This window comes from Phyllobates terribilis, unplaced genomic scaffold, assembly GCF_046119375.1.
Source record: "Phyllobates terribilis strain yellow unplaced genomic scaffold, ASM4611937v1 Scaffold_7__3_contigs__length_470593459, whole genome shotgun sequence".
In the NCBI taxonomy this organism is placed as follows: Eukaryota; Metazoa; Chordata; class Amphibia; order Anura; family Dendrobatidae; genus Phyllobates; species Phyllobates terribilis.
In genome coordinates, this window is record NW_027362767.1 from 426,832,389 (window position 1) to 426,855,988 (window position 23,600).

A 23,600-nucleotide genomic window follows, 5' to 3' on the forward strand; every position below is an offset into this window, starting at 1 on the left:
TTCTTTTTTGCAAGCTAAACATTCCCAAATCCTGTAACCGTTCCTCATAGGACATGGTTTGCAGACCGGTCACCATTCTGGTCGCTCTTCTCTGAACTTGCTCCAGTTTGTCGATGTCTTTTTTAAAATGTGGTGCCCAAAACTGGACACAGTATTTCAGATGAGGTCTGACCAAAGAGGAGTAAAGTGCGATAATGACTTCACGTGATCTAGACTGTATGCTTCTGTTAATACATCCAGAATTGTATTTGCCTTTTTTGCTGCTGCATCACACTGTTGACTCATGTTCAGTCTATGATCTATTAGTATACCTAAGTCTTTTTCACATGTACTGTTGCTTAGTTCTATTCCTCCCATTCTGTAGATGATTTTTTCATTTTTATTGCCCATATGTAGTACTTTGTATTTTTCACTGTTAAAAACCATTCTGTTAGTTGCTGCCCACTGCTCCAGTTTATTTAGGTCTTTTTGAATCCTCTCTCTCTCTTCTCTAGTATTAGCTATCCCTCCTAGCTTTGTGTCACCAGCAAATTTAATCAGTTTACCTTCAATTCCTTCACCTAAATCATTGATAAAGATGTTGAACAATACAGGTCCCAGGACAGAGCCCTGTGGTACTCCACTTGAGACATTCATCCAACTGGATGTGAAGCCATTTACGACCACTCTTTGAGTCCGATCACTAAGCCAGTTATGAATCCACCTAACAGTTGCCTTGTCCATTCCATACTTGGTCATTTTTTCAATAAGGATGGTGTGAGATACTTTGTCAAATGCTTTGCTGAAGTCAAGATATTCCATATCTACAGCATTTCCCTGATCCGCCCAGGCAGTGATTCTGTCATAGAAGGAAATTAAGTTAGTCTGACATGACTTGTTATTTACAAACCCATACTGACTCTGGTTAATCACTTCATTCTTATCCAGGTACTTACATACATGTTGTTTAATAATTTGTTCAAAGATCTTTCCTGGTATAGAAGTCAGACTCACCGGCCTATAGTTCCCTGGGTCCACCTTCTTCCCCTTTTTGAAGATAGGAACAACATTTGCTCTTCTCCAGTCTCCTGGGACTTCTCCTGTTCTCCAAGAATTTTCAAAGATTATGGAGAGTGGTTCTAAAATTTCTTCTATGATCTCCTTCAGTACTCTGGGGTGTAATTCATCTGCACCTGGAGACTTGAACTCATTTATGTTAGCTAAATATTCCCTCACAATCTTTCTGTTCACAGATAACCTGGATTCTTCTATTCCTTTAATAGGACAGTGAAGATCAGTTGAGGTTACATTTTCTTTCTGAGAGAAAACTGATGCAAAATAGGAATTAAAAAGTTCGGCCTTCTCAACATCCTTTCTTACCATTTCACCATTTTCATCCTGTAAAAATCCTATAGCATCTTTGACTTTTCTTTTACTTTTGACATACCCCCAAAATCCTTTTTTATTGCTTTTGACATCTCTTGCAAGCCTTAATTCATTGTCAGCTTTAGCTAACCTGATACGTGCCCTACAGGATCTGCAGACTGCATTATAATCTTCTTTAGATATGCCTCCCTCTTTCCATTTAATAAACATTTCTTTCTTTCTTTTAAGCATGTGTTTAAGTTCTGTGTTCATCCATCCTGGTTTCCTTAAATGCTTCCCATTCTTACTACTTTTTGGGATTGTTAACGATTGTGCTTTGAGAATCTCATTTTTAAAAATTTCCCATCTTTCCTGGACATTTTTGTCCTTAAGGACATCCAGCCATTGGATCCCACCTATTCTCTTTGTGAGTCGCTTAAAATCTGCCTTTCTGATAAAAAAAATATAAAAAAAAGATATAAAAAAAAATAAATAAAAATATAGATTATTATTATAATTATTTCTGAAATCTAACCTTAAAGTTTGAGTCTTCACATGTCTTCCTCCTCTAGTTATCAAAAATTCTATAATAGCATGATCGCTGCCTCCTAGAGTCCCAGCCACCTTTACCTCCTCAACCATTTCCTCCCTGTTTATAAGGATTAGATCCAAAGTAGCAGATCCCCTTGTTTTCTCCCCTTCCTTTTGCAAGATAAAGTTGTCAGCAAGAGAGGATAAGAATTAGCTTGACCTGTTAGTTTTACTTGAGAGAGATTCCCAACAAATGTCTGGATAGTTGAAATCTCCCATGACCACTACGTCATATTTTTTGGAGAACTTGGTCATTTGATACATAAAGAGTTCATCCATATCTTCAGCTTGCCCAGGTGGCCTGTAGTAAATGCCTACAATGGTGTCCTTTCCGTTGTTCTCTCCTTGTATTCTTACCCAAACAGTTTCCACAGAACTCCCAGTCTCTGAAGCTTCAATCTCTGTGCAGATATACGCTTTTCTAACATACAATGCAACACCTCCTCCTCGTTTATCAAGTCTGTTTCTTGCAAATAAGTTGTATCCTTTTAGCCTTTTATTCCAATCATGTGTATCGTCCCACCAAGTTTCAGTGATTCCAATGACATCATATTCCTTTTCCTGCATTAGTAGTTCCAATTCTCCTTGTTTGTTGCCCATGCTTTGTGCATTTGTATAAAAACATTTTAGTTTGCGATTGGTTTCTCTTCCTCCCATATTTTTATTATTTAGATTTATTTGTCTTTTTTCTTCCTTTCCACTTCCAATAGCAGAGATCTCAATAGTATTTGTCAGCTGTATATCTTTTTCTGGCCTTTTGCTTCCCTTCCCACATTGTTCTAGTTTAAAGCTCTCCTGATGAGTGCAGCAAGGTGACTTCCAAATACATGTTTTCCAGTCTTCGTAAGGTGCACCCAATCTCTAGCAAGTAGTCCATCATAAAGGTAATTCATTCTGTGATCCAGAAATCCAAATCCTTGTTGACGGCACCATCGACGTAGCCAGTTGTTCACCTGTAGAATCTTATTACACCTCATTGTTCCATGGCCATCCACTGGAAGGATGGATAAGAAGACCACCCGTGCTCTCAATTCTTTCACTTTCTTGCCTAAGTCTTCAAAGTCACTGCAGATGGTTTCCAGGTCCTTTCTTGCGGTGTCATTTGTCCCCACATGTATTAGCAGGAATGGGGTGATCTGTAGGTCTGAAGAGTCTTGATATCCTGTCAGACACATCTTTAATTTTTGCTCCTGGAAGACAGCACATTTCTCTTGAGGTTATGTAAGGTCTGCAGATAGTGGCCTCTGTTCCTCTCAACAGGGAATACCCCATGACCACCACTCTCCGTTTTTTCTTCACAACATTCTTTTTTCTCCATCCAGGAGGATTCTGAGGGCTTACAAGGTTATTCATTGTTGGAAAAGTCTTATCTTGCTGTGTTTCTTCATGGTTCTCCTGCGTGAGAGCCTGGTACTGGTTCCTGAGCAGTATGGGTGCTGACTGCCTCTCGATCCTCCTGCTTCTCTGGGTCACATGCTTCCATTCCTCTGTTTCGTCAGGTGCAGTTCAAATTTCTTCTCTTTCTGTATCATGAAGAGATAATTCTGCTCTGTGTAAGAACTCTTCACCTTCTTTAATGATTTTCAAGGTAGTTAACCTCTCTTCTAGATTTCGCAACTTTTCCTCCAACAGGGACACAAGCTTGCATTTCTGGCATGTGAAGTTTGGCTTTTCCACTGGCAAGTCTGTGAACATGTAGCAGGATATACAGCTCGCCAAATGGCTCCTGGACTCTTCCATGTTCTTTTAATTAATGTTCTGAAAACAGTGAAAAAAGCTCCAAAATTTACCGATGTCCTCCTTTCAGCTCCAACGGCCAAAATCCAGTGTTCTTTGAGCTCGAGGAGACTTTTCACTTATCCCAAAATGCAGTGAGAATATGCAAATGATCTCCTCAGGACTCCTCCCCGGGTCATGACAACATCCGGGTCACCAGACAGCAGGAAGATTCTTCGGGCATGCGCAGTGCATGCCCAATGAATGTTCTCCCTGTGCAGCGCTGACCGCCTGCATAGCACAGGAATGGTGCTGCATTCCTGTGCTATACAGGCGATCAGAATAAAAAAAGTGAAAGTCCCAGAGTGGAACACAGAATAAAAGTGAACAAAGTGTTAAAAAATGAAAAAAATAAATAAATTGTAAAAATATAAAAAAAAAAAAAAAATCCACCAAAAATAAAAATATAATGTACCCATCAATAAATATTATTATGAAAAAAAACAAAAAAAAAACAATAAAAGTACACATATTTGGTATCGCCGCTTCCGGAACGACCTGACCTATAAAACTGTCTCACTAGTTAGCCCCTTCAGTGAGCAAGATAAAAAGAAAAAAAAAACGAAGCAAAAAAACAATGCTTTATCATCATACCGCCAAAAAATGAAATAACACCCGATCAAGAAGACAAATGTAAATAAAAATTGTACCGCTGAAAACGTCATCTTGTCCCGCAAAAAACAAGCCGCCATACAGCTCCATCAGCTGAAAAAGAAAAAAGTTATAGCTCTTAGAAAAAAGCAATGCAAAAAAATATTTTTTTTTCTATAAAATAGCTTTTATTGTGTAAAAGCGCCAAAATATAGAAAAACGATATAAATGTGGCACCGCTGTAAACATACTGACCCGAAGAATAAAGTAGTCTAATCACTTATACCGCACGAGGAATGGCGTAAAAAATAAACTCTAGGGATAGGGTTGAGCTAGGGTTAGGGTTGTGATGGGGTTGGGATTTTTTTCAAAAGTAAAAAAAAAAAAGATGACGATATGGCGACTAGTGTTGAGCGCAAGTGCTCGCTACTTGAGTTTGCATCGGGTGCTCGGGTATACACTGAGTATCGCAGATGCTCAAGTGACATGCTCGAGTCTCTGCCCCATATGCTTCGTGGCCAAAAAAACCTCACGGGGATTACCTGCCATGCACGAGTGATCCCCGCATGTTTTTTTTGGGGTGTCTAATAACCATGAAACATGCCAGCGGGGACTCAAGCATGTCCCTCAAGCACGCCCGATACATGGTGCATACCCGTGTACCTGATGCAAACTCAAGTAGCGAGCACTTGCGCTCAAGACTAATGACAACTTATTCACTATGATGACCTAATGTTATCAAATTCTGTGTCCTACTTCTGGATTCAAAATGTTCACTATACCCCTTGATAAAATCCTTGAGGGGTCTAGTTTCCAAAATGGTGTCACTTGTGGGTGGTTTCCACTGTTTAGGCACATCAGGGGCTCTCCAAATGCAACATGGCGTCCGCTAATTATTCAAGCAAATTTTACAATCAAAAAGTCAAATGGGGCTCCTTCCCTTCCGAACCCTGCCGTTCGCCCAAACAGTGGTTTTCCCCACATATGGGGTATCTGCTTACTCAGGAGAAATTGCACAACAAACTGCATGGTGCAATTTCTCCTGTTACCCTTATGAAAATGCAAAATTGGTGGCTGAAAAACATTTTTGTGAAAAAAATGTGAAAATTTTATTTTTACGTCTCAGTGTTCTAAACTTCTGTGAAGCACCTGGGGGTTCAAGGTGCTCACCACACATCTAGATAAGTTCCCTGAGGGGTCTAGTTTCCAAAATGGTGTCACTTGTGGGGGGTTTCCACTGTTTAGGCACATCAGGGGCTCTCCAAACGCAACATGGCGTTCGCTAATTATTCAAGCTAATTTTACATTCAAAAAGTCAAATGGCGCTCCTTCTCTTCCGAGCCCTGCTGTGCGCCCAAACAGTGGTTTTTCCCCACGTATGGGGTATCTGCATGTTCAGGGGAAATTGCACAACAAATATTGGGGTCCATTTTTTCCTGTTACCCCTGCGAAAATAAAAAAAATTGGGTCTAAAGTAACATTTTTGTGAAAAAAGTTAAATGTTCATTTTTTTCTTCCACATTCCAAAAATTCCTGTGAAGCACCTGAAGGGTTAATAAAGTTCTTGAATGTGGTTTTGAGCACCTTGAGGGGTGCAGTTTTAAGAATGGTGTCACTTTTGTGTATTTTCTGTCATAAAGGCCCCTCAAAGTGACTTCAAATGTGATGTGGTCCCTAAAAAAATGGTTTTGTAAATTTTGTTGTAAAAATGAGAAATCGCTGGTCATCTTTTAACCATTATAGCTCCCTAATGAAAAAAAATTTGGGTTCCAAAATTGTGCTGATATAAAAGTAGACATGTGGAAAATGTTATTTATTAACTCTTTTGTGTGACATATCTCTCTTATTTAAGGGCATAAAAATTCAAATTTTGAAAATTGCTACATTTTCAAAATTTTCGCCAAATTTCCGTTTATTTCACAAATAAACACAAGTGATATCGAAGAAATTTTACCACTATCATGAAGTACAATATGTCACGAAAAAAACAATCTCAGAATCAGAGGGATCCGTTGAAGCGTTCCAGAGTAATTACCTCATAAAGTGACAGTGGTCAGAATTGTAAAAATTGGCCTGGTCATTAACGTGCAAACCACCCTCGGGGGTAAAGGGGTTAAACAAGCCTGCCACCTCAAATACCCAATAAACTAACTTTCCCCTGTTCCCTCCTAAATATTATTCAGAATCTGCTCCCTACTGTTCATCTGTCTCTACATCCTCCATGCACACGATAACTACACTCGATACTTGATTATTGCACTTAAACATACGGGCTGATGACCGGATCATGCAGCTATATATGAAAATCCCTATTTATTATAATTGCCTGACCTGAAAGAACAAGCACTTTTCACCTACTGCCCTCCCCCCCCCCCATTTCCTTGTAGATTGTAAGCTTGTGGGCAGGGACCTCACTCCTAATTTAACTGTTTACACCGTCTTACCTTGTATTGAATTTATTGTCTGTACATGCTTAATTGTAAAGTGCTGCGGAATATGTTGGCGCTATATAAATAAAAATTATTATATAAAAATTATTATTATCTGAGCGCGCATGGCAGTAACGTCATGTGCTGCTCAGATGCTGACATGAGCTGCTGTAGCAGAACAGGACACAGCGCTGGAGCAGAGGTGAGGAAGGAAGGTAAATATAAGTGTTTATTTTTTTTTCATGTGTGCATTCATGAGGAACCATGCATACAAGGATTGGGGATGAGGGGTGCCATACATGCCAAAATTGAGGGGGCCATACATACAAGGATGGGGACCATTCTTACCAGGAAGGGGAGCATGCATACCAGGATGGGGAATATGCATACCATGATGGGAAGCATGCATACCAGCATTGGGGATGAGGGAGGGGGCCATGCATACCATGATTGAGGATGAGGGGGCCATGCTTACTAGGATAGGGGATGAGGGGGCAATGTGTACCAGGATGGAGAAATTTACCAGTAGCTGCTGCATTTCCCACCCTAGGCTTATACTTGAGTCAATAAGTTTTCCCAGTTTTTTGTGGTAAAATTAGGTACCTCGGCTTATACTTGGGTCGGCTTATACTGTAAGTTTTCTGCTTGCTTATGCCTTGGAACTGGCACACAGGGTACTCTTTGTCCCACTTTCCTTCTCAGCGCTGCTCCATCACTTGACTCCGCACTGTCCTGCTATGCTTCCTGCCCCAGGCCTCGTATTCCAAGAATCACTCACTTCTTCTAACACTTTTCCTTGTTTCTACTCCGGATCACGCTATCCATTGCCTCGGTCTCCGCTCACTTCTGGGACTCCCACTTCATGCGGTTCAGACCAGAGGCCTTCTCTGATTATAAGCTAGGCCCAATCCATCTCCTGTCAGGAACTATAGCCCCTTCCACTCTAGGCTAGTCTCAACTATAAACCCTGTAGGCTACCTTGTGCTGGCAGACGCAACCTATCACTATCAATACAGAGTATTAAGCATTCAAATGCCATAACGCATTGCAACAATATACATGTCTTCAAGGGGGAACGTGGACAACACCTTCACCTTCTTACACCAGCTTCACGGAAAAGCAAATCTTCTTTTATTAGATGTGCATACAAAATGGGGACCTGTCACCAGTTCATAGGCACACCTGATAAAAGATTTGCTTTTACGCGAAGTTGGACTACCTCCTTTTTTTGCACTGTGCATAGGCAGAAAGCTGCCAATGACTGGTGGGGATGGGGTTATATACAGCTCAGGAATATGGAGGACTAAAAGGCAGCAGATTTTCTAGTCCTTTAGTGATAATCTCTTGCTTATAAAAGAGTGATTGTATCAAAAATGCAGCAAGCAGCCCAATAAGTGACACATTGATGGAATCAGGGTCTATATCCCTATATCAGATTAGGTAGCAAAAATCTGCTGACAAATTTCCTTTAAGCTTGGACCAAATGTTGATGTATTATAGATACGTTATTTTTAGTACTGTAAGAAAAACATTTTGATACTTGCTGTTGCTTTGTAATGATGACTGACGCAATTACTTTCAATCTGTATAAGTAAAGCATCTACTATCAGGGATGTCAGAAGTTGGATCAAGGTGGTTTCCAGATGTGGTGGTTCTACTTGATCTCAAAGCACAGAATCTGTTTTCTGTAAACTGGGGGATTTCTGCTCTGCAGCCTGCAGAATTGTGAATGTGGGCAGATGTCAAAATAAAACATTTACATACATAACAGTAGAGTGAAGACTAATCTTATACCTGAAAGGCAAAGCTGTATTCATAATAAGCAGGCATTAATAAAGTTGTTTTCATCATTACGGGAATTCCTGTTCCTTCTGCATATATGCAAATATGTAAAACGATTGCACAAACCAGAAATACAGACGTACAGTCATTGCAACATTCAAGGAAATGGTGTTATTCCCCAATTCCATAAGAAACATACTGTATATGTCATGTACATGTAAGATCTTCATACTGCCCATGTTTCTCCTTGAAGGACAAGTGTAATGTTATATTGTGTAATGTGTAATGTGAATTCTGATGAGCGTCAATAGTGTTAATGTTGTGTTTTGCCTGACAGCAGGGAGAGGGAGGGTTAAAGATAGGGAATAGCCTAGAGTGAGAGGAGTTAATTAATGATGAGCGAGCACTAAAATACTTGGGTACTCGTTGCTCGGGTCGAGCAAATTGGAATACTCGGGTGCTCGACCCGAGCAACAAGCCCAATGTAAGTGACGCGCCCCCTGGGCCTGTACTGTGCAGGGGATACCCGGAGCCGGGTCTCTTGTGGGATGCTGGGGGTTGTAGTCTCCGTGTGGCGGCGACCCGGTCCGTGCCCAGGGTGGTCAATTTAGTGGCAGTCTTAGTGTAATAACAAATGTCCGACTACGCCACCCGTGGATTGCGGTCAGTGGGGACCGCCGCTGCGCTGCAGACCGCTGAGGCTGATGTTGTATGCGTAGCCAAGTATGGGATAACTCCCCACGGGAGAAGTATTGCCTCAGGGCAGCTAGTGTGGATGATCGGAGTGATGGTGTGGGCGTCCCAGTACTAATAGTGCTGGTGCGGCGATGAAACACAGAGACGTGTGGTGCACTTCAGGGTACTGATGGTATAAAGCAGACCCTCCCGGGAGTACTGGCTAGCAGTAGAGGCCTGGTCAGTCTGAGAGCTAGCAGGATCTCCCCCTGGCCAGGTGGAGTTGTAGGCCTCCCCGTCTATCTGCACTCTTTCCTGGCTACCTTGCTGTGTGCGGGTAGAAGTAGCCCACGTCCCTGAGTATACCGTGTGGTGCTCACCCGTATGGCCGGTGACTTGGGGCCTTCTGTTAGCCTCCGCTTCACGATGGCGGTGCTGGTCCCTTGCTTGTGACCGTGTTTCCGGGCTTCTATGGCCAGAGGACATGGAATCCCCTGCCGGTTGGATTCTGCTGCTGGACCTGGATGTCCCCACAGCCTCGGACTCCGTGTCCGGGTTTAGTGTCTTCAGCCAAGGCGAGCTATCTAGCTTCCAGCCTCTGGCACTCGCTCCTGCTCTTACAGAGCTCCTAGTTCTTGCTTTCCCTGTGTCTGCTGTCCTCCAGACCTGACTGCGTCTCTGTCTGGGACTTCACTCTCTAATCCCGCCCCAGACCCAGTTTATATAGGGCAAATTCTTCCCCTCCCAGGTCTGGGTGGGCGGTGTTGCATGCTTAGGGCTCCTGACCAGAGAAACCTCCCACTTGCTCTCAGACATAATATTTCTATTACTGTGGCAACCAGACCCCTGGGGTGCCACATTCCCCCCTAGTAAATTTTAGTACTCCGGGACTAAACACATTTTTAAAGAAACATAAATGCAGGGTATAACAATAATACAATAACATATTTACAAGAAGCTTTAGTCTGTAGAGGTCACGGCGTTTCCGTAACCGGGTGTCCATATCACCCAAGGTGAAGTCTTAAGCGAGGTAGGGGACCTGTCCAAAGCAAACCCCTTGCGTTGGCCTTGGGCGTGGCTGCAAGGCTGAAGCTAACTACTTTGGGCCGCAAGGAGGCCATGCCAGACAGGTTTTCTCTTCCGCGGCCGCCTTCACACGAGGCACCAAGGTGCAACTAACTACAAGAATTAAACACAAGAGCAACTGAGTATATAGCATATAAAAAGAAACTTTATTAGAAGAAATATAAATGTACAGTATTATCACAATAATGAATGAATAAATACAAGGGAAACAGTACAGAACGGCGGGGGCATCTAGCAGCTAGCCATAGCTATGCAAGAAAAATGGAAGGTAAGGGAAAAGAAAAAAGATATAATAACAAGAAAAAAAGGAAAAAGGGAGGAGCAATCCAGGACAGCATGTGCACAAAGTGGCAAGGGAGGGGATGCGTCTATGAGAAAAGTCTCAAATGGTAAATAGTAATGGACATATGTCCCATAATTCCCCCTGATGGGGGCAGAGTAGATAGAGATCATAATACATGATGCACTAACCCATCCAAGCCACAGGGGAGCACTAAATAGAATAATATAAGATAGAATCAAAAAGGGGGGGAGAAGACAAGGGGGCGGCCCAAAAGCAGCATGTGCACAAGTGACAGAAAGAGGGAGGCATCTATAGAGAGAAATCATACATGAGGTAGCGATAAATGTATGTCCCATTGTTCGCCCCAGTGAGGGCAGAGTAAATAAGGACCATAGTATGAAAGTGCACTCACCAATCAAAGCCACTGAAGGCCCGTTTGGTCTTATTTTGGGCTGCCCCTGCTGTGCTCCTTGATCCCTTTCCTAGTGGCCTTCAGTGGCTTGGATGGGTTAGTGCATCATGTATTATGATCTCTATCTACTCTGCCCCCATCAGGGGGAATTATGGGACATATGTCCATTACTATTTACCATTTGAGACTTTTCTCATAGACGCATCCCCTCCCTTGCCACTTTGTGCACATGCTGTCCTGGATTGCTCCTCCCTTTTTCCTTTTTTTCTTGTTATTATATCTTTTTTCTTTTCCCTTACCTTCCATTTTTCTTGCATAGCTATGGCTAGCTGCTAGATGCCCCCGCCGTTCTGTACTGTTTCCCTTGTATTTATTCATTCATTATTGTGATAATACTGTACATTTATATTTCTTCTAATAAAGTTTCTTTTTATATGCTATATACTCAGTTGCTCTTGTGTTTTTACATCTATTTTTGAGTTAGCAATTTGCGTTTCACGATTAGGGGGTGTGAGTTGTGGTTCCTCCACACCCCTCGCTCGTGATTATTTTTATTCTTATGTTGGCCGAAGTGTTTTCTATAACTACAAGAATTGTTCCGGTTATCCAGTGTCCATAACCTGTTAGTCCATAGAAATCTGCAGGGTAACTGAGAAACATAATTAATAACAGGCAACAAACATAAACCATAAACAGTTAAACAGATAAATTCACAGTGCATTAGTTTAGATTTTCCAGCGAGTGGGCATCTGAACTCTAGTGACTCTAGTGGACCTACGGAGCTCACTAACTGGTTCTGCACTACAGGGTGTAGGAGGTGTTATGGGTAAGCTGGGCAGCTGTCTACACACTCTTTGGCTCACTAGGGGCACGGCAGGCTCGCTACTAGCAGAGGGTTGATTCTCCTGGTCTGCTGGTATGGATTCTTCTGCCTCCTGGGCCAGCTGCTCTTCCAGCTCTACCTGGTCTTCTGTAGGCACTTGAGGGGCTGGCTGGAGAAAGGTGAGGACGGGCACCACGATAGCGTTGTTTACTTGTGTCCAAGACCGGGGAAAGTCTCCGAGTACGGTGATCATTTCCTCCTTTTCCTCTATGGGTTGAGGGTCTTCCTGATCTTCATCCGTGCTTTGCAACTTCTCGGGGCACTTTTTCAGGTGGTCTCTGGAGACAGTGGCTGTGGTCTCTCCTCCATCCTTGCTGATGACGTACACCTTTGGATTATTGTGGCTTGAGGGCAGTACGGTGTACGGGTCCTTTTCCCACTGGTCGTCCAACTTATGGAGCCGCCTTTTTCTTTTCAAGACCTGCTCTCCAGGTACCAGGGGAACAGCGGGAGCATATTGGTTATAAGTCCTCTCCTGCCTTTCTCTTGATTGACAGAGACTTCGCTCGACGCTCTCTTGTACTTTCCGGTACTGCTGCTGCCGTTCTGCATCCCAGTCTGCCTCTGGCGAGGTGTCCTCGGGCATCAGGACTCCCATATCCAGGTCAACAGGCAGCTTACCAGGTCTTGCTCGCATTAGGTAAGCTGGGGTACAGTTGGTGGAACCTACCGGGATGTGGTTATACAGGTCCACCAGATCGGGCAGTTTCTCAGGCCACAGACTGCGTTCTTCCAGGGGCAATGCTTTTAGCAGATCTATCACCACCTGGTTCATCTTCTCGCAGAGTCCATTGGTTTGGGGGTGATAGGGCGTTGTTCTTATCTTCTTGCAGCCATACAGGTTGCAGAACTCCTGGAAGACCTCCGCTTCGAAGGCTGGTCCTTGGTCCGTCAACACTTGATCCGGGTACCCATGTGGGCGGCAGAAGTGCAGCTGGAAGGCTCTGGCTGCTGTCTGAGCCGTCAAGTCTTTGACAGGGACCACCACCAGGAACCGGGAGTAGTGATCCACGATGGTTAGGGCGTAGACATACCCGCTTCTGCTTGGAGCCAGTTTAACATAGTCCAGAGCGACCAGTTCCAGCGGCTGCCTGGTGATGATGGGCTGCAGGGGAGTCCTCTGGCTGGCACGGTCCCTTCTTCTTAGATTGCACGGGCCACAGTCTCTACACCACCTCTCAATGGCTCCTCTCATGCCTATCCAGTAGAACCGTTCACGCAGCAGGAACTCCAGCTTCTTCCATCCGAAGTGCCCTGCCCCATTGTGGTAGGCCTCCAGCACCATAGCTGCGTCCCGTCTCGGTACCACAACCTGCCAGATCAGTTCATGTGTCCGGTAATTGACCATTCTGCGGCACAACTTCTCCTTGTAGAGGAACAATCTGCTCTTTTCCGTCCACAGTTGCTTGGTCTCTTCCGGAGCGACTGGGTCCAGGCGGGCGTCAGCCTGGGTCAGCATCTCCTTCACTAGACGGACTGCGGGGTCACTGTCTTGCGTCTCCGCCCAGTTGTAGTGGGGTAAGGGGTTGAACGTAGCGGATCGCTGGCCCCTCACACGGTGGGAATACTGGGTAATCCCATGATGGTGGAACGCAGGGAGTTCGACCTCTTCCAGTTCTTCTGGATCTTCCCCTCCGTCCGGTAGGTTTGGCATCCTGGACAGGGCGTCCGCGTTGGTATTGGAGTGTCCTGCCCGGTATTTGATTGTGAACTCATAATTGGACAGGCGGGCCATCCATCTCTGCTCCAGGGCACCCAGTCTTGCAGTGTCCAGGTGTGTCAACGGGTTGTTGTCCATGTACACGGTGAACCTGGAAGAGGCAAGGTAATGCTTGAAACGTTCGGTTACTGCCCACACCACTGCCAGGAACTCTAGCTTGAACGAGCTGTAATTCTCAGGGTTTCTTTCCGTGGGTCGCAGTTTTCGGCTGGCATAAGCAATTACCCGTTCTCTCCCCTGCTGGATCTGGGACAGTACGGCTCCTAGCCCGATGCTGCTTGCGTCCGTGTGGAGGACAAAGGGCTGGCTTCATCCCCCGTGAGGGCCATCTTCAGCTGGCGGAAGGACTCCTCTTCCAGCTTTTCCCATTTGAAGGGTGGCTTCTGGTTTTTGGCCTTCCTGGACTGGCCTATCAGGAGGTCCTGCATAGGAGCTGCCTTCTTGGTAAAACCGGGAATGAATCTTCGGTAGTAGCCTACCAACCCGAGGAACTGCTGCACTTCCTTTATGCTGGATGGTCTTGGCCAGTGCTTAATCACGGTGATCTTGTCAGGGTCGGGAGCCACTCTGTCAGCACTCACCACGTGTCCCAGGTACTGTACCTTCGGCTTCAGTAGATGACACTTTGAGGGTTTTGCCTTTAAGCCGTAGTTTGCCAGAGCTTCAAACACTTCGGCCAGGTGTTCCAGATGGTCCTCATAGGTCTTGGAATAGACGATGACATCGTCCAGGTATAATAGGACCATCTCGAAGTTCCGGTGTCCCAGACAGCATTCCATCAACCTTCGGAAGGTTCCTGGTGCGTTGCATAGCCCGAACGGCATACAGTTAAATTCGCTGAGTCCCATCGGGGTGGTGAATGCGGTCTTCTCCCGGTCCACCTCTGCTACAGGAACTTGCCAGTACCCGCTAGTGAGATCCAAAGTAGAGAAGAAGTTAGCAGATTTTAATCCAGCTAAGGACTCTTCTATCCTTGGTAACGGGTACGCATCTTTGTGTGTGATACGGTTGACCTTCCTGTAGTCTACACACATTCTCATGGTGTTGTCTTTCTTTTTCACTAAGACTAGTGGAGCTGCCCAGGGGCTACAGCTGTCCCTAATTACGCCAGCCTCCTTCATGTCTTTTAGCATCCCCGTGGCGTGTTGATAGTGTGCAGGGCGTACAGGTCGGTATCTCTCCTTTATGGGAGGATGGTCTCCCGTGGGGATGTGATGTTCTACCCCCTTTACTCGCCCAAAGTCCAGACGGTGTTTACTAAACACTCTCTCGTACTCTTGAACCACCCGATAGACTCCCTGTTTTTTGGTGTGAGGGAGTGGAGTCAGTACCCAAATGCAGTTGCTGACACCAGTCCTCCATTGGTTTCTTAGAGCCGTTACCTTCCTCTGGTTGAGATGGAGGCAACGGTTCCACGGCCTGTACAGAGTTCTGGTTGATGGTGAACAATTTGGCTAGCGTGGCATACCGGGGCAGGTATACTTCTCTCTCCCCGATATTTATGATGCGGACAGGCACCCTCCCATGGCGTACATCGACCAACCCCCGTGCTGTCAAAATGGTGGGCCTACTGTCTGAGTAGACGGGTTCTACCATTGCTTGGTAGTCTCTACCTCTTAGACCAATAGCGGCCCGGCACCATATCATCATCTCACTTTTCGGGGGCATGGCAATAGGGAACGGGTCACACATTCTCACGCTACCTATCTCACCACCAGATAGTTCCACTTGCTGCCGCTTCATCAGTGCCCGGATCTCTTTTTGGAGCACACGCTGCTGGCTGGAACTGGCGTTCTTGGCAACCTGTTGCAAAATAAGAATCACCTCTGCAAGACAGTTTTCAATTACGTTAGTCCCTAGGGTTATTTTTGGGTGACTCTCGCGACGGTCAATGTCCACAAAGATAAGTCCTTGTGCCGGCAGTTCAACTTTACCGACCTTGATGGTCACTTCTTTAAATCCTATCTGGGGCACGGGCTGACCATTGCTGGCTATAAAGCTCAGGTTGTCATCTGGGTAGCAGGTTATGTCCGAGTCATTCCAGTACCGCTTGAAGAGCACGTACGGGATGGTAGTCACCTGTGACCCAGTGTCTAGTAGGGCACTCATAGGAATGCCATCCAGTACCACAGGCAAGACCGGACGTCCCCCTATGTATTTGTCACGCCAGTTCGATGGGCCTGATGATCTTAGGCCTGGGGGTTGGCCCTCTACCCCAGGTTGTGCCCGTTTAAATGACAGTACCTTGCCATATGTCCGGGTTGATTGCAGCGGCGGCAGATGGGTCGTCCGTCCTCGTTGTACCGATCGCTGGTTCTTCCTCTGGACGGTGGGATCCTCCTCTGTCAGTGCCACGGGACGTCCTCCGGTCCGGTTGCCAGCTGGATCTTTCCTGGAGGAGAGACCTGCAAAGACTGCACAGTTCTGGTTAGCGCGGCAATGCTCTTAGTCAGCTCTTGGACCTGATGGTGCAGGTCTGTAGCCGTGTTATTGTTCAAAGCCTGCGCATCCGCTCCCACAGGCCCTGCAGTAAAGGGCGCCGCGTCCTGGTGATAAGTGATAGCAGGGCGCCTGTGGGTCACAGCGCCACCTGGTGCCGGTTCTCGGAGCACCCGGATGGCTCTGTCCTTGAACTGTGCAAAGTCCAGGTCAGGGTCCTGTAAGGCCATTGCCCGCAACTGGGTTCGGTGGGCGTTGCACAGTAGACCCTCAATAAATTGTTCGGTCAACAGCTTGTCTTCATTCCCCACGCTGTCAGGGTCTGCCTGTTTAATGGTTCTCAGGGCCTCTTGTAAGTTTAGAGCATAGCCTCTTATACTTTCGTGTGCCCGTTGTTTGCACCCGTAAAATCTTAGCTTTATTTCGGCTGAGGTGTGGGTGTCAAATGTGTCTTTCAGCCGGGCTAGTATTTCTCTGACAGTCCTCTTCTTCCCAGGTGACCAGGACTTTACCTCCCTTTGGGCTGCCCCGATTGGGCCACCAGGATGCTCACTTTTTGCTCTTCCGTGAGGGGGTATACCTGGAAGAGGCTATCCAGTCTTTCCCTAAAGTCACTTAGGGTATGTGACTCCCCTGAGTACTGGGGTAGCCAGGTTGCCCCCGGGATATAGGGCATGGTGAATGGCATGACCGCAGCAGCGGTTGCGCTGGCGGCCGGTGTGGCGGTGGAGCTCCCCTCGGAACCCGACATCCTTCTACCCCCTAGTGGACCGCGGCCTACCTTGAGATGCTCTTCTTCCGTAGGCCGCGGCTCCGCAGTCAATCGTCGGGGTAGAGGACCTGGCGTCACGCTCCGATGACGTCAGAATCGCTCTTCCTCCCTTCCAGGACCTTGAGCAGCGTCAGTGTGTGGGGCGGAGCTTCGGATCTCGCGCGCTTTCGGCGTCCACTCCCCTCTTCTTCCCGCGCAGCGTCCTGAAGATGGCGGGAAGCAGCTGCGGATGGCGGGAAGACAGCAGAAGATGGCGGGAAATGACCCAAGATGGCGTCTGATGGCAGGAAACGACTCCGGACGGCGGGAAACTTCGCCACAGGTAAGTTTGAATCCTGCCGACTACGCCAAAGTTGACGCGCCCCCTGGGCCTGTACTGTGCAGAGGATACCCGGAGCCGGGTCTCTTGTGGGATGCTGGGGGTTGTAGTCTCCGTGTGGCGGCGACCCGGTCCGTGCCCAGGGTGGTCAATTTAGTGGCAGTCTTAGTGTAATAACAAATGTCCGACTACGCCACCCGTGGATTGCGGTCAGTGGGGACCGCCGCTGCGCTGCAGACCGCTGAGGCTGATGTTGTATGCGCAGCCAAGTATGGGATAACTCCCCACGGGAGAAGTATTGCCTCAGGGCAGCTAGTGTGGATGATCGGAGTGATGGTGTGGGCGTCCCAGTACTAATAGTGCTGGTGCGGCGATGAAACACAGAGACGTGTGGTGCAGTTCAGGGTCTTTACTGATGGTATAAAGCAGACCCTCCCGGGAGTACTGGCTAGCAGTAGAGGCCTGGTCAGTCTGAGAGCTAGCAGGACCTCCCCCTGGCCAGGTGGAGTTGTAGGCCTCCTCGTCTATCTGCACTCTTTCCTGGCTACCTTGCTGTGTGCGGGTAGAAGTAGCCCACGTCCCTGAGTATACCGTGTGGTGCTCACCCGTATGGCCGGTGACTTAGAGCCTTCTGTTAGCCTCCGCTTCACGATGGCGGTGCTGGTCCCTTGCTTGTGACCGTGCCTCCGGGCTTCTATGGCCAGAGGACATGGAATCCCCTGCCGGTTGGATTCTGCTGCTGGACGTGGATGTCCCCACAGCCTCGGACTCCGTGTCTGGGTTTAGTGTCTCCAGCCAAGGCGAGCTATCTAGCTTCCAGCCTCTGGCACTCGCTCCTGCTCCTACAGAGCTCCTAGTTCTTGCTTTCCCTGTGTCTGCTGTCCTCCAGACCTGACTGCGTCTCTGTCTGGGACTTCACTCTCTAATCCCGCCCAAGACCCAGTTTATATACGGCAAATTCTTCCCCTCCCAGGTCTGGGCGGGCGGTGTTGCATGCTTAGGGCTCCTGACCAGAGAAACCTCCCACTTTCTCTCAGACATAATATTTCTATTATTGTGGCAACCAGACCCCTGGGGTGCCACATAAGTCTATGGGAAACTCGAACATTTTTCAGGCGGCTCCCCCCCAGAGGTCTGCAGAGGGCCTAAAAATTGACCAAATCGATGGGAAGAGTGCTCAAATGACATGAGAACAGCATGGGGAAGACCCCTGGAAGCATTTCTGACTCCCAGGTCACTGCTGTCAACAACGTTGTCAGAGGTATTACGCCACTTTTACGGACTCACAATAAAACATACAAAAACAAAACCAAAATGGATTTTCCTGGGAAATACACTGCTCAAAAAAATAAAGGGAACACTTAAAGAACAGAATATAACTCCAAGTAAATCAAACTTCTGTGCAATCAAACTGTCCACTTAGGAAGCAACACTGATTGACAATCAATTTCACATGCTGTTGTGCAAATGGAATAGACAATAGATGGAAATTATTGGCAATTATCAAGACACACTCAATAAAGGAGTGGTTATGCAGGTGGGGACCACAGACCACATCTCAGTACCAATGCTTTCTGGCTGATGTTTTGGTCACTTTTGAATGTTGGTTGTGCTTTCACACTCGTGGTAGTGTCTCGCCCAGGGGGATATGAGGGACTCGGTACCCGGGCCTTTACCTTCTTTCAGATGTCACGGCAGTCGGCTCCCGGGCCCGTACCCTGGAGTCGCTCTTAAAAGGGGTTGTTGCTTGAAGGGATGATAAACGGTTTTGTCTCGTGACGGCACCTGTGGTTCCTGGTAATGGATACCAGCGCTGCTGCAGACCTCCGGGAGAATAACAGACACGCACACAGGGGGTTCGCTTCAGTACATTTACTGGTGTAGATGGCAGGTATGTTCCAGGGTACTTGGTAGGAAGGGTGCACTTCTGGACTCTCCCCAGTGAGCGGGTAGAAGGCCTCCTTGTCTGTTTCTTCCTCTCTCTCTCTGAAGCTCCTGACCTGATGGAACTAGGCCTAGCTTCTGTACTCTCTCTCAATCTCTCACCTGTCTGCTTGGTAAGAACTTTCCTCTGGCTACCACTATCCCTGGATGCTGGGACCTTCGTGGTTCCTAGTTCTTTGGATGGTTGCAGCTTCAGGTTGACCAGGGGCCTAGAATCCCCTTGGTATACCGGTTATTCCTACTGGGCGTAGAGGACCCTGTAGGCGCGGACCCGGAGTCTGGCTTGTGTTCTGGGGTGAGCCTAAGATGCTCCTCTTCCCCCTAACACTTCTCTCTCCTCTCCTTGCCTCTGGCCACGCTCTAGGCCCTCAGGCTTCAGCATGTGCTTTAGGCCTTAACTTGCCCTCAGCACAGCAGCTAACATGTGCTGCTTCTTCGCTGCTCTAAAGTGTCAGCACACTCTGCCTACCTAACTCCACCCTCTAGTCTATATATCCCTAACAGGACTCCCTCTGGTGTTATGAGGTGGAAAGGTGGAGGTGTCTGTGTGTAATGAGGGCCTCTTGTGGAGAAGTCCATCCATGCACCCTTTTGGGTCCTGTGGTACCTGTGGGTAGCAGGGTGCCACAGTAGCATGAGACGGACTCTACAACCCACAGAAGTTGCTTCGGAAGTGCAGCTTATCCAGGATGGCACATCAATGCGAGCCGTGGCAAGAAGGTTTGCTGTGTCTGTTAGTGTAGTGTCCAGAGGCGCTACCAGGAGACAGGCCAGTACACCAGGGGACGTGGAGAGGGCCGTAGGAGGGCAACAACCCAGGAGCAAGACAGCTACCTCCGCCTTTGTACAAGGAGGAGCACTGCCAGAGCCCTGCAAAATGACCTCCAGCATGCCACAAATGTGCATGTGTCAGCACAAACGGTTAGAAACCGACTCTATAAGGGTGGTATGAGGGCCCGACATCCACAGATGGGGGTTGTGCTCACAGCCCAACACCGAGCAGGATGCTTGGCATTTGCCACAGAACACCAGGATTGGCAAAGTCGCGACGGGCGCCCTGTGCTCTTCACAGATGAAAGCAGGTTCACATTGAGCACATGTGACAGACGTGAGAGAGTCTGGAGTCGCCGTGGAGAGCAATCTGCTGCCTGCAACATCCTTCAGCATGACCGGTTTGGCAGTGAGTCAGTAATGGTGGGGGTGGCATTTCTTTGGAGGGCCGCACAGCCCTCCATGTGCTCGCCAGAGGTAGCCTGACTGCCATTAGGTACCGAAATGAGATCGTCAGACCCCTTGTGAGACCATATGCTGGTGCGGTTGGCTCTGGATTCTTCCTGATGCAAGACAATGCCAGACCACATGTGGCTGGAGTATGTCAGCAGTTCCTGCAAGATGAAGGCATTGAAGCTATGGACTGGCCCGCCCGTTCCCCAGACCTGAATCTGATTGAGCACATCTGGGACATCATGTCTCGCTCCATCCACCAACGTCATGTTGCACCACAAACTGTCCAGGAGTTGGCGGATGCTTTAGTCCAGGTCTGGGAGGAGGAGATACCACAGGAGACCATCCGCAACCTCATCAGGAGCATGCCCAGGCGTTGTAGGGAGGTCATACAGGCACGTGGAGGCCACACACAATAGCCTCATTTTGACTTGTTTTAATGACATTACATCAAAGTTGGATCAGCCTGTAGTGTGTTTTTCCACTTTCATTTTGGGAGTGACTCCAAATCTAGGCCTCCATTGGTTAATAAATTTGATTTCTATTGATGATTTTTGTGTGATTTTGTTGTCAGCACATTCAACTTTGTACAGAACAAAGTATTCAATGAGAATATTTCATTCATTCAGATCTAGGATGTGTTATTTCAGTGTTCCCTTTATTTTTTGAGCAGTGTATGTTAAGGAACATCCTTTCCAGGGTAATGACTTGTATATAAGGCAAAATAAATAACCAAAAACAAAAATACTCCTTCACACCTTGGGCTATATTCACATGTAGCGTTTTTGATGCGTTTTTGCATTGCTTTCAACCAAGACAAATGCATCCACTGGGAAATGTCATTTTAACATTTTACAGCTCTATCTGGCCATGTGGTGTGTGACACATCATCAGACGCATGCATACAGTGCTGAAGAGACATAGGAACAGCATGGGGAAGACCTCTGGAAGCATCTCTGACTCCCAGGTCACTGCCTAAAAGTGTGCCCATCATAAGTGATCCTTGGCCCATGCGAAGATGCCTCCTGCCATGCACCTGTCGTTGCAGACTTGCAACAATCATCGTCCACGTCCTTGTCCCAGTGCAGCGTTCAGTTGTCCCTATTCCTTGGAATGCAAGCGCAAGTATGCAGCCAGCCACCCACCCTCCCACAGGCTGCAATACTATATTGTCAAATTTTTGACAGCTGCTTGCACTTGAAATGTGGCCTTTTAGGCTCGTGGAGGCGGAAGCTGTCCACAATCTTATGGCAGCGGCGACCGGGTATCCATACTCGGTCCCCATCCGCCACTATTTGTCCCAGTGTCGTCTCCACCTTCCACAAGCACGTGTCCCACAACATTACCCGTGCCCTCCCCAGTGCACTTACTGGGAAAGACCGCTTAACCACAAACACGTGGACAGGTAAATGTGGACAGGGACGGTACAGAGCCAGTCCACAGCTTTTTTTTGCTGACAGTTGTATTTCACCCCAGCCATATTCTTTAGCTCGGTGAAAGGACTGACATAGAGAGAAACTGTATCTACTCTGTGTGTCATTTCTCCCAGGAAGTCCTCTAATGCAGCTAGTTGCAGAAGCAACGGCAGCACGTCCAACATCAACTCGCACTAGTCGGTGGTGCTTTGACACACAAGCATCTTTCTTTGCGCATTTCATTTCATGACTACAGAGTTGGGCAATGGCTTGATCTGCAATGCGATTTGAGAAATAACATGCATAAGCACGTCCGATCCACATTAAAAAAGCAGCCATAGAGTGTCCTGGAACCTTCCCCCACACTTTTCTTGGCCAGGGCTGCTTCTCGGCAGGGTTGGACGGACCCACCAAAAAACCGGAGACTCCTCCAGTGGGCCCTGGCTTCTCTATCAGGAGAGTTCATAGTGCCGAGGTGACGCCATGATGACGATAGAGGCCACCATCTGCTTAGTTTTCTGTTACTTGGAATGCAAGCACAAGTATGCAGCCAGCCACCCACCCACAGGTCGCAATACTAAACTGCCAGATTTCTGGGCAGCTGCTTGCACTTGAAATGTGGCCTTTTAGGCTCGTGGAGGCGGAAGCTTTTCACAACCTCATGCCTCATGTCCATACTCGGTCCCCAGCCGTCACTATTTCTCCCGGTGTTGTCTCCGCCTTCTACAAGCGCGGGTCCCTGAACATTACTTCTGGTACTTTTCTGTGGGAATTTGCTTGCCTCCTACCAGCCTGGAATATTTCCAGTAAACTATGGTACGACGACGCCATGGTATTAGAACTGCCCCAGTACCAGTAGCGAAGCCATCCCCAATTTCCTTCTCAGGAATTTTATTTGGTAAACTGAGTGGCTGCCCAAATACATTAGTTTCTCGCAAAGAAGCTGAAGATAGAGTGGCAATAGGTGCAAGTTTCTCCAGTCTGTTAGATATCAGAGGGTGAACGGCAGCACATTGGATCAGTGGTTAGCACTGAAGTCTTGCAGCGCTGGGATCCTAGGTTCAAATCCCAGCAAGGACAACATCTGCAAGGACTTTGTATGTTCTTCCCGTGTTTCCGTGGGTTTCCACCTCAGTAAAAAAGCAGCCATAGAGTGTCCGGGAACCTTCTCACACACTTTTCTTAGCCAGAACTGCTTCTCGGCAGGGTTGGACAGTCCCACCAGAGAATCCTCTGGTGTGCCCTGGCTTCTACCTCAGGAGAGTTCATGATAGCGCTAACTTTGCAGCTGCTATAGGGCTCTTAAGTGGGGGAGAAAGGTGAGCCCTCAGAATCAAATCCTCTGGTGGGCACAATGTTTTTTAATCTGAAACAGCTTCTCAGTGGGAGTTGTATTTCACCACAGCCATATTCTTTAGCTCGGTGAAAGGACTGGCATAGAGGGAAACCATATCTACTAAGGCTATCATTTCTCCATCACCAGGTTCCGCTCATTGTCACACATGACTATGCCTGGCTGTATGTTCAGCTGTGAGAGCCACAGATCAGGCTGCTGTGTTACAGCTTTCAACAACTCTGCAGCTCTTTGTGGTTTGTCACCTAAGCATTAAGCATGTTATCTTCAGCACAGCCTGTTGCCTCTTGGCCAAGGCAGTGCTGTAGTGCTTTCAGCTTGTGACTGATGTGGTCATTTCGGAGATGGAGGAGGAGGTGCAGGAGCTGAACAATGTGATTACATTGAGGTTACATTGGCGACTCTATTTTTTATACTAAAGAAACATCCTGTTTGTTTTTTTACATTATTTTTTAAGACAAATGCATTCACTGGGAAATGTCATTTTAACATTTTACAACCTTATCTGGCAATGTGGTGTGTGACACATCATCAGACACATTCTGTTTCATTTATGATGGA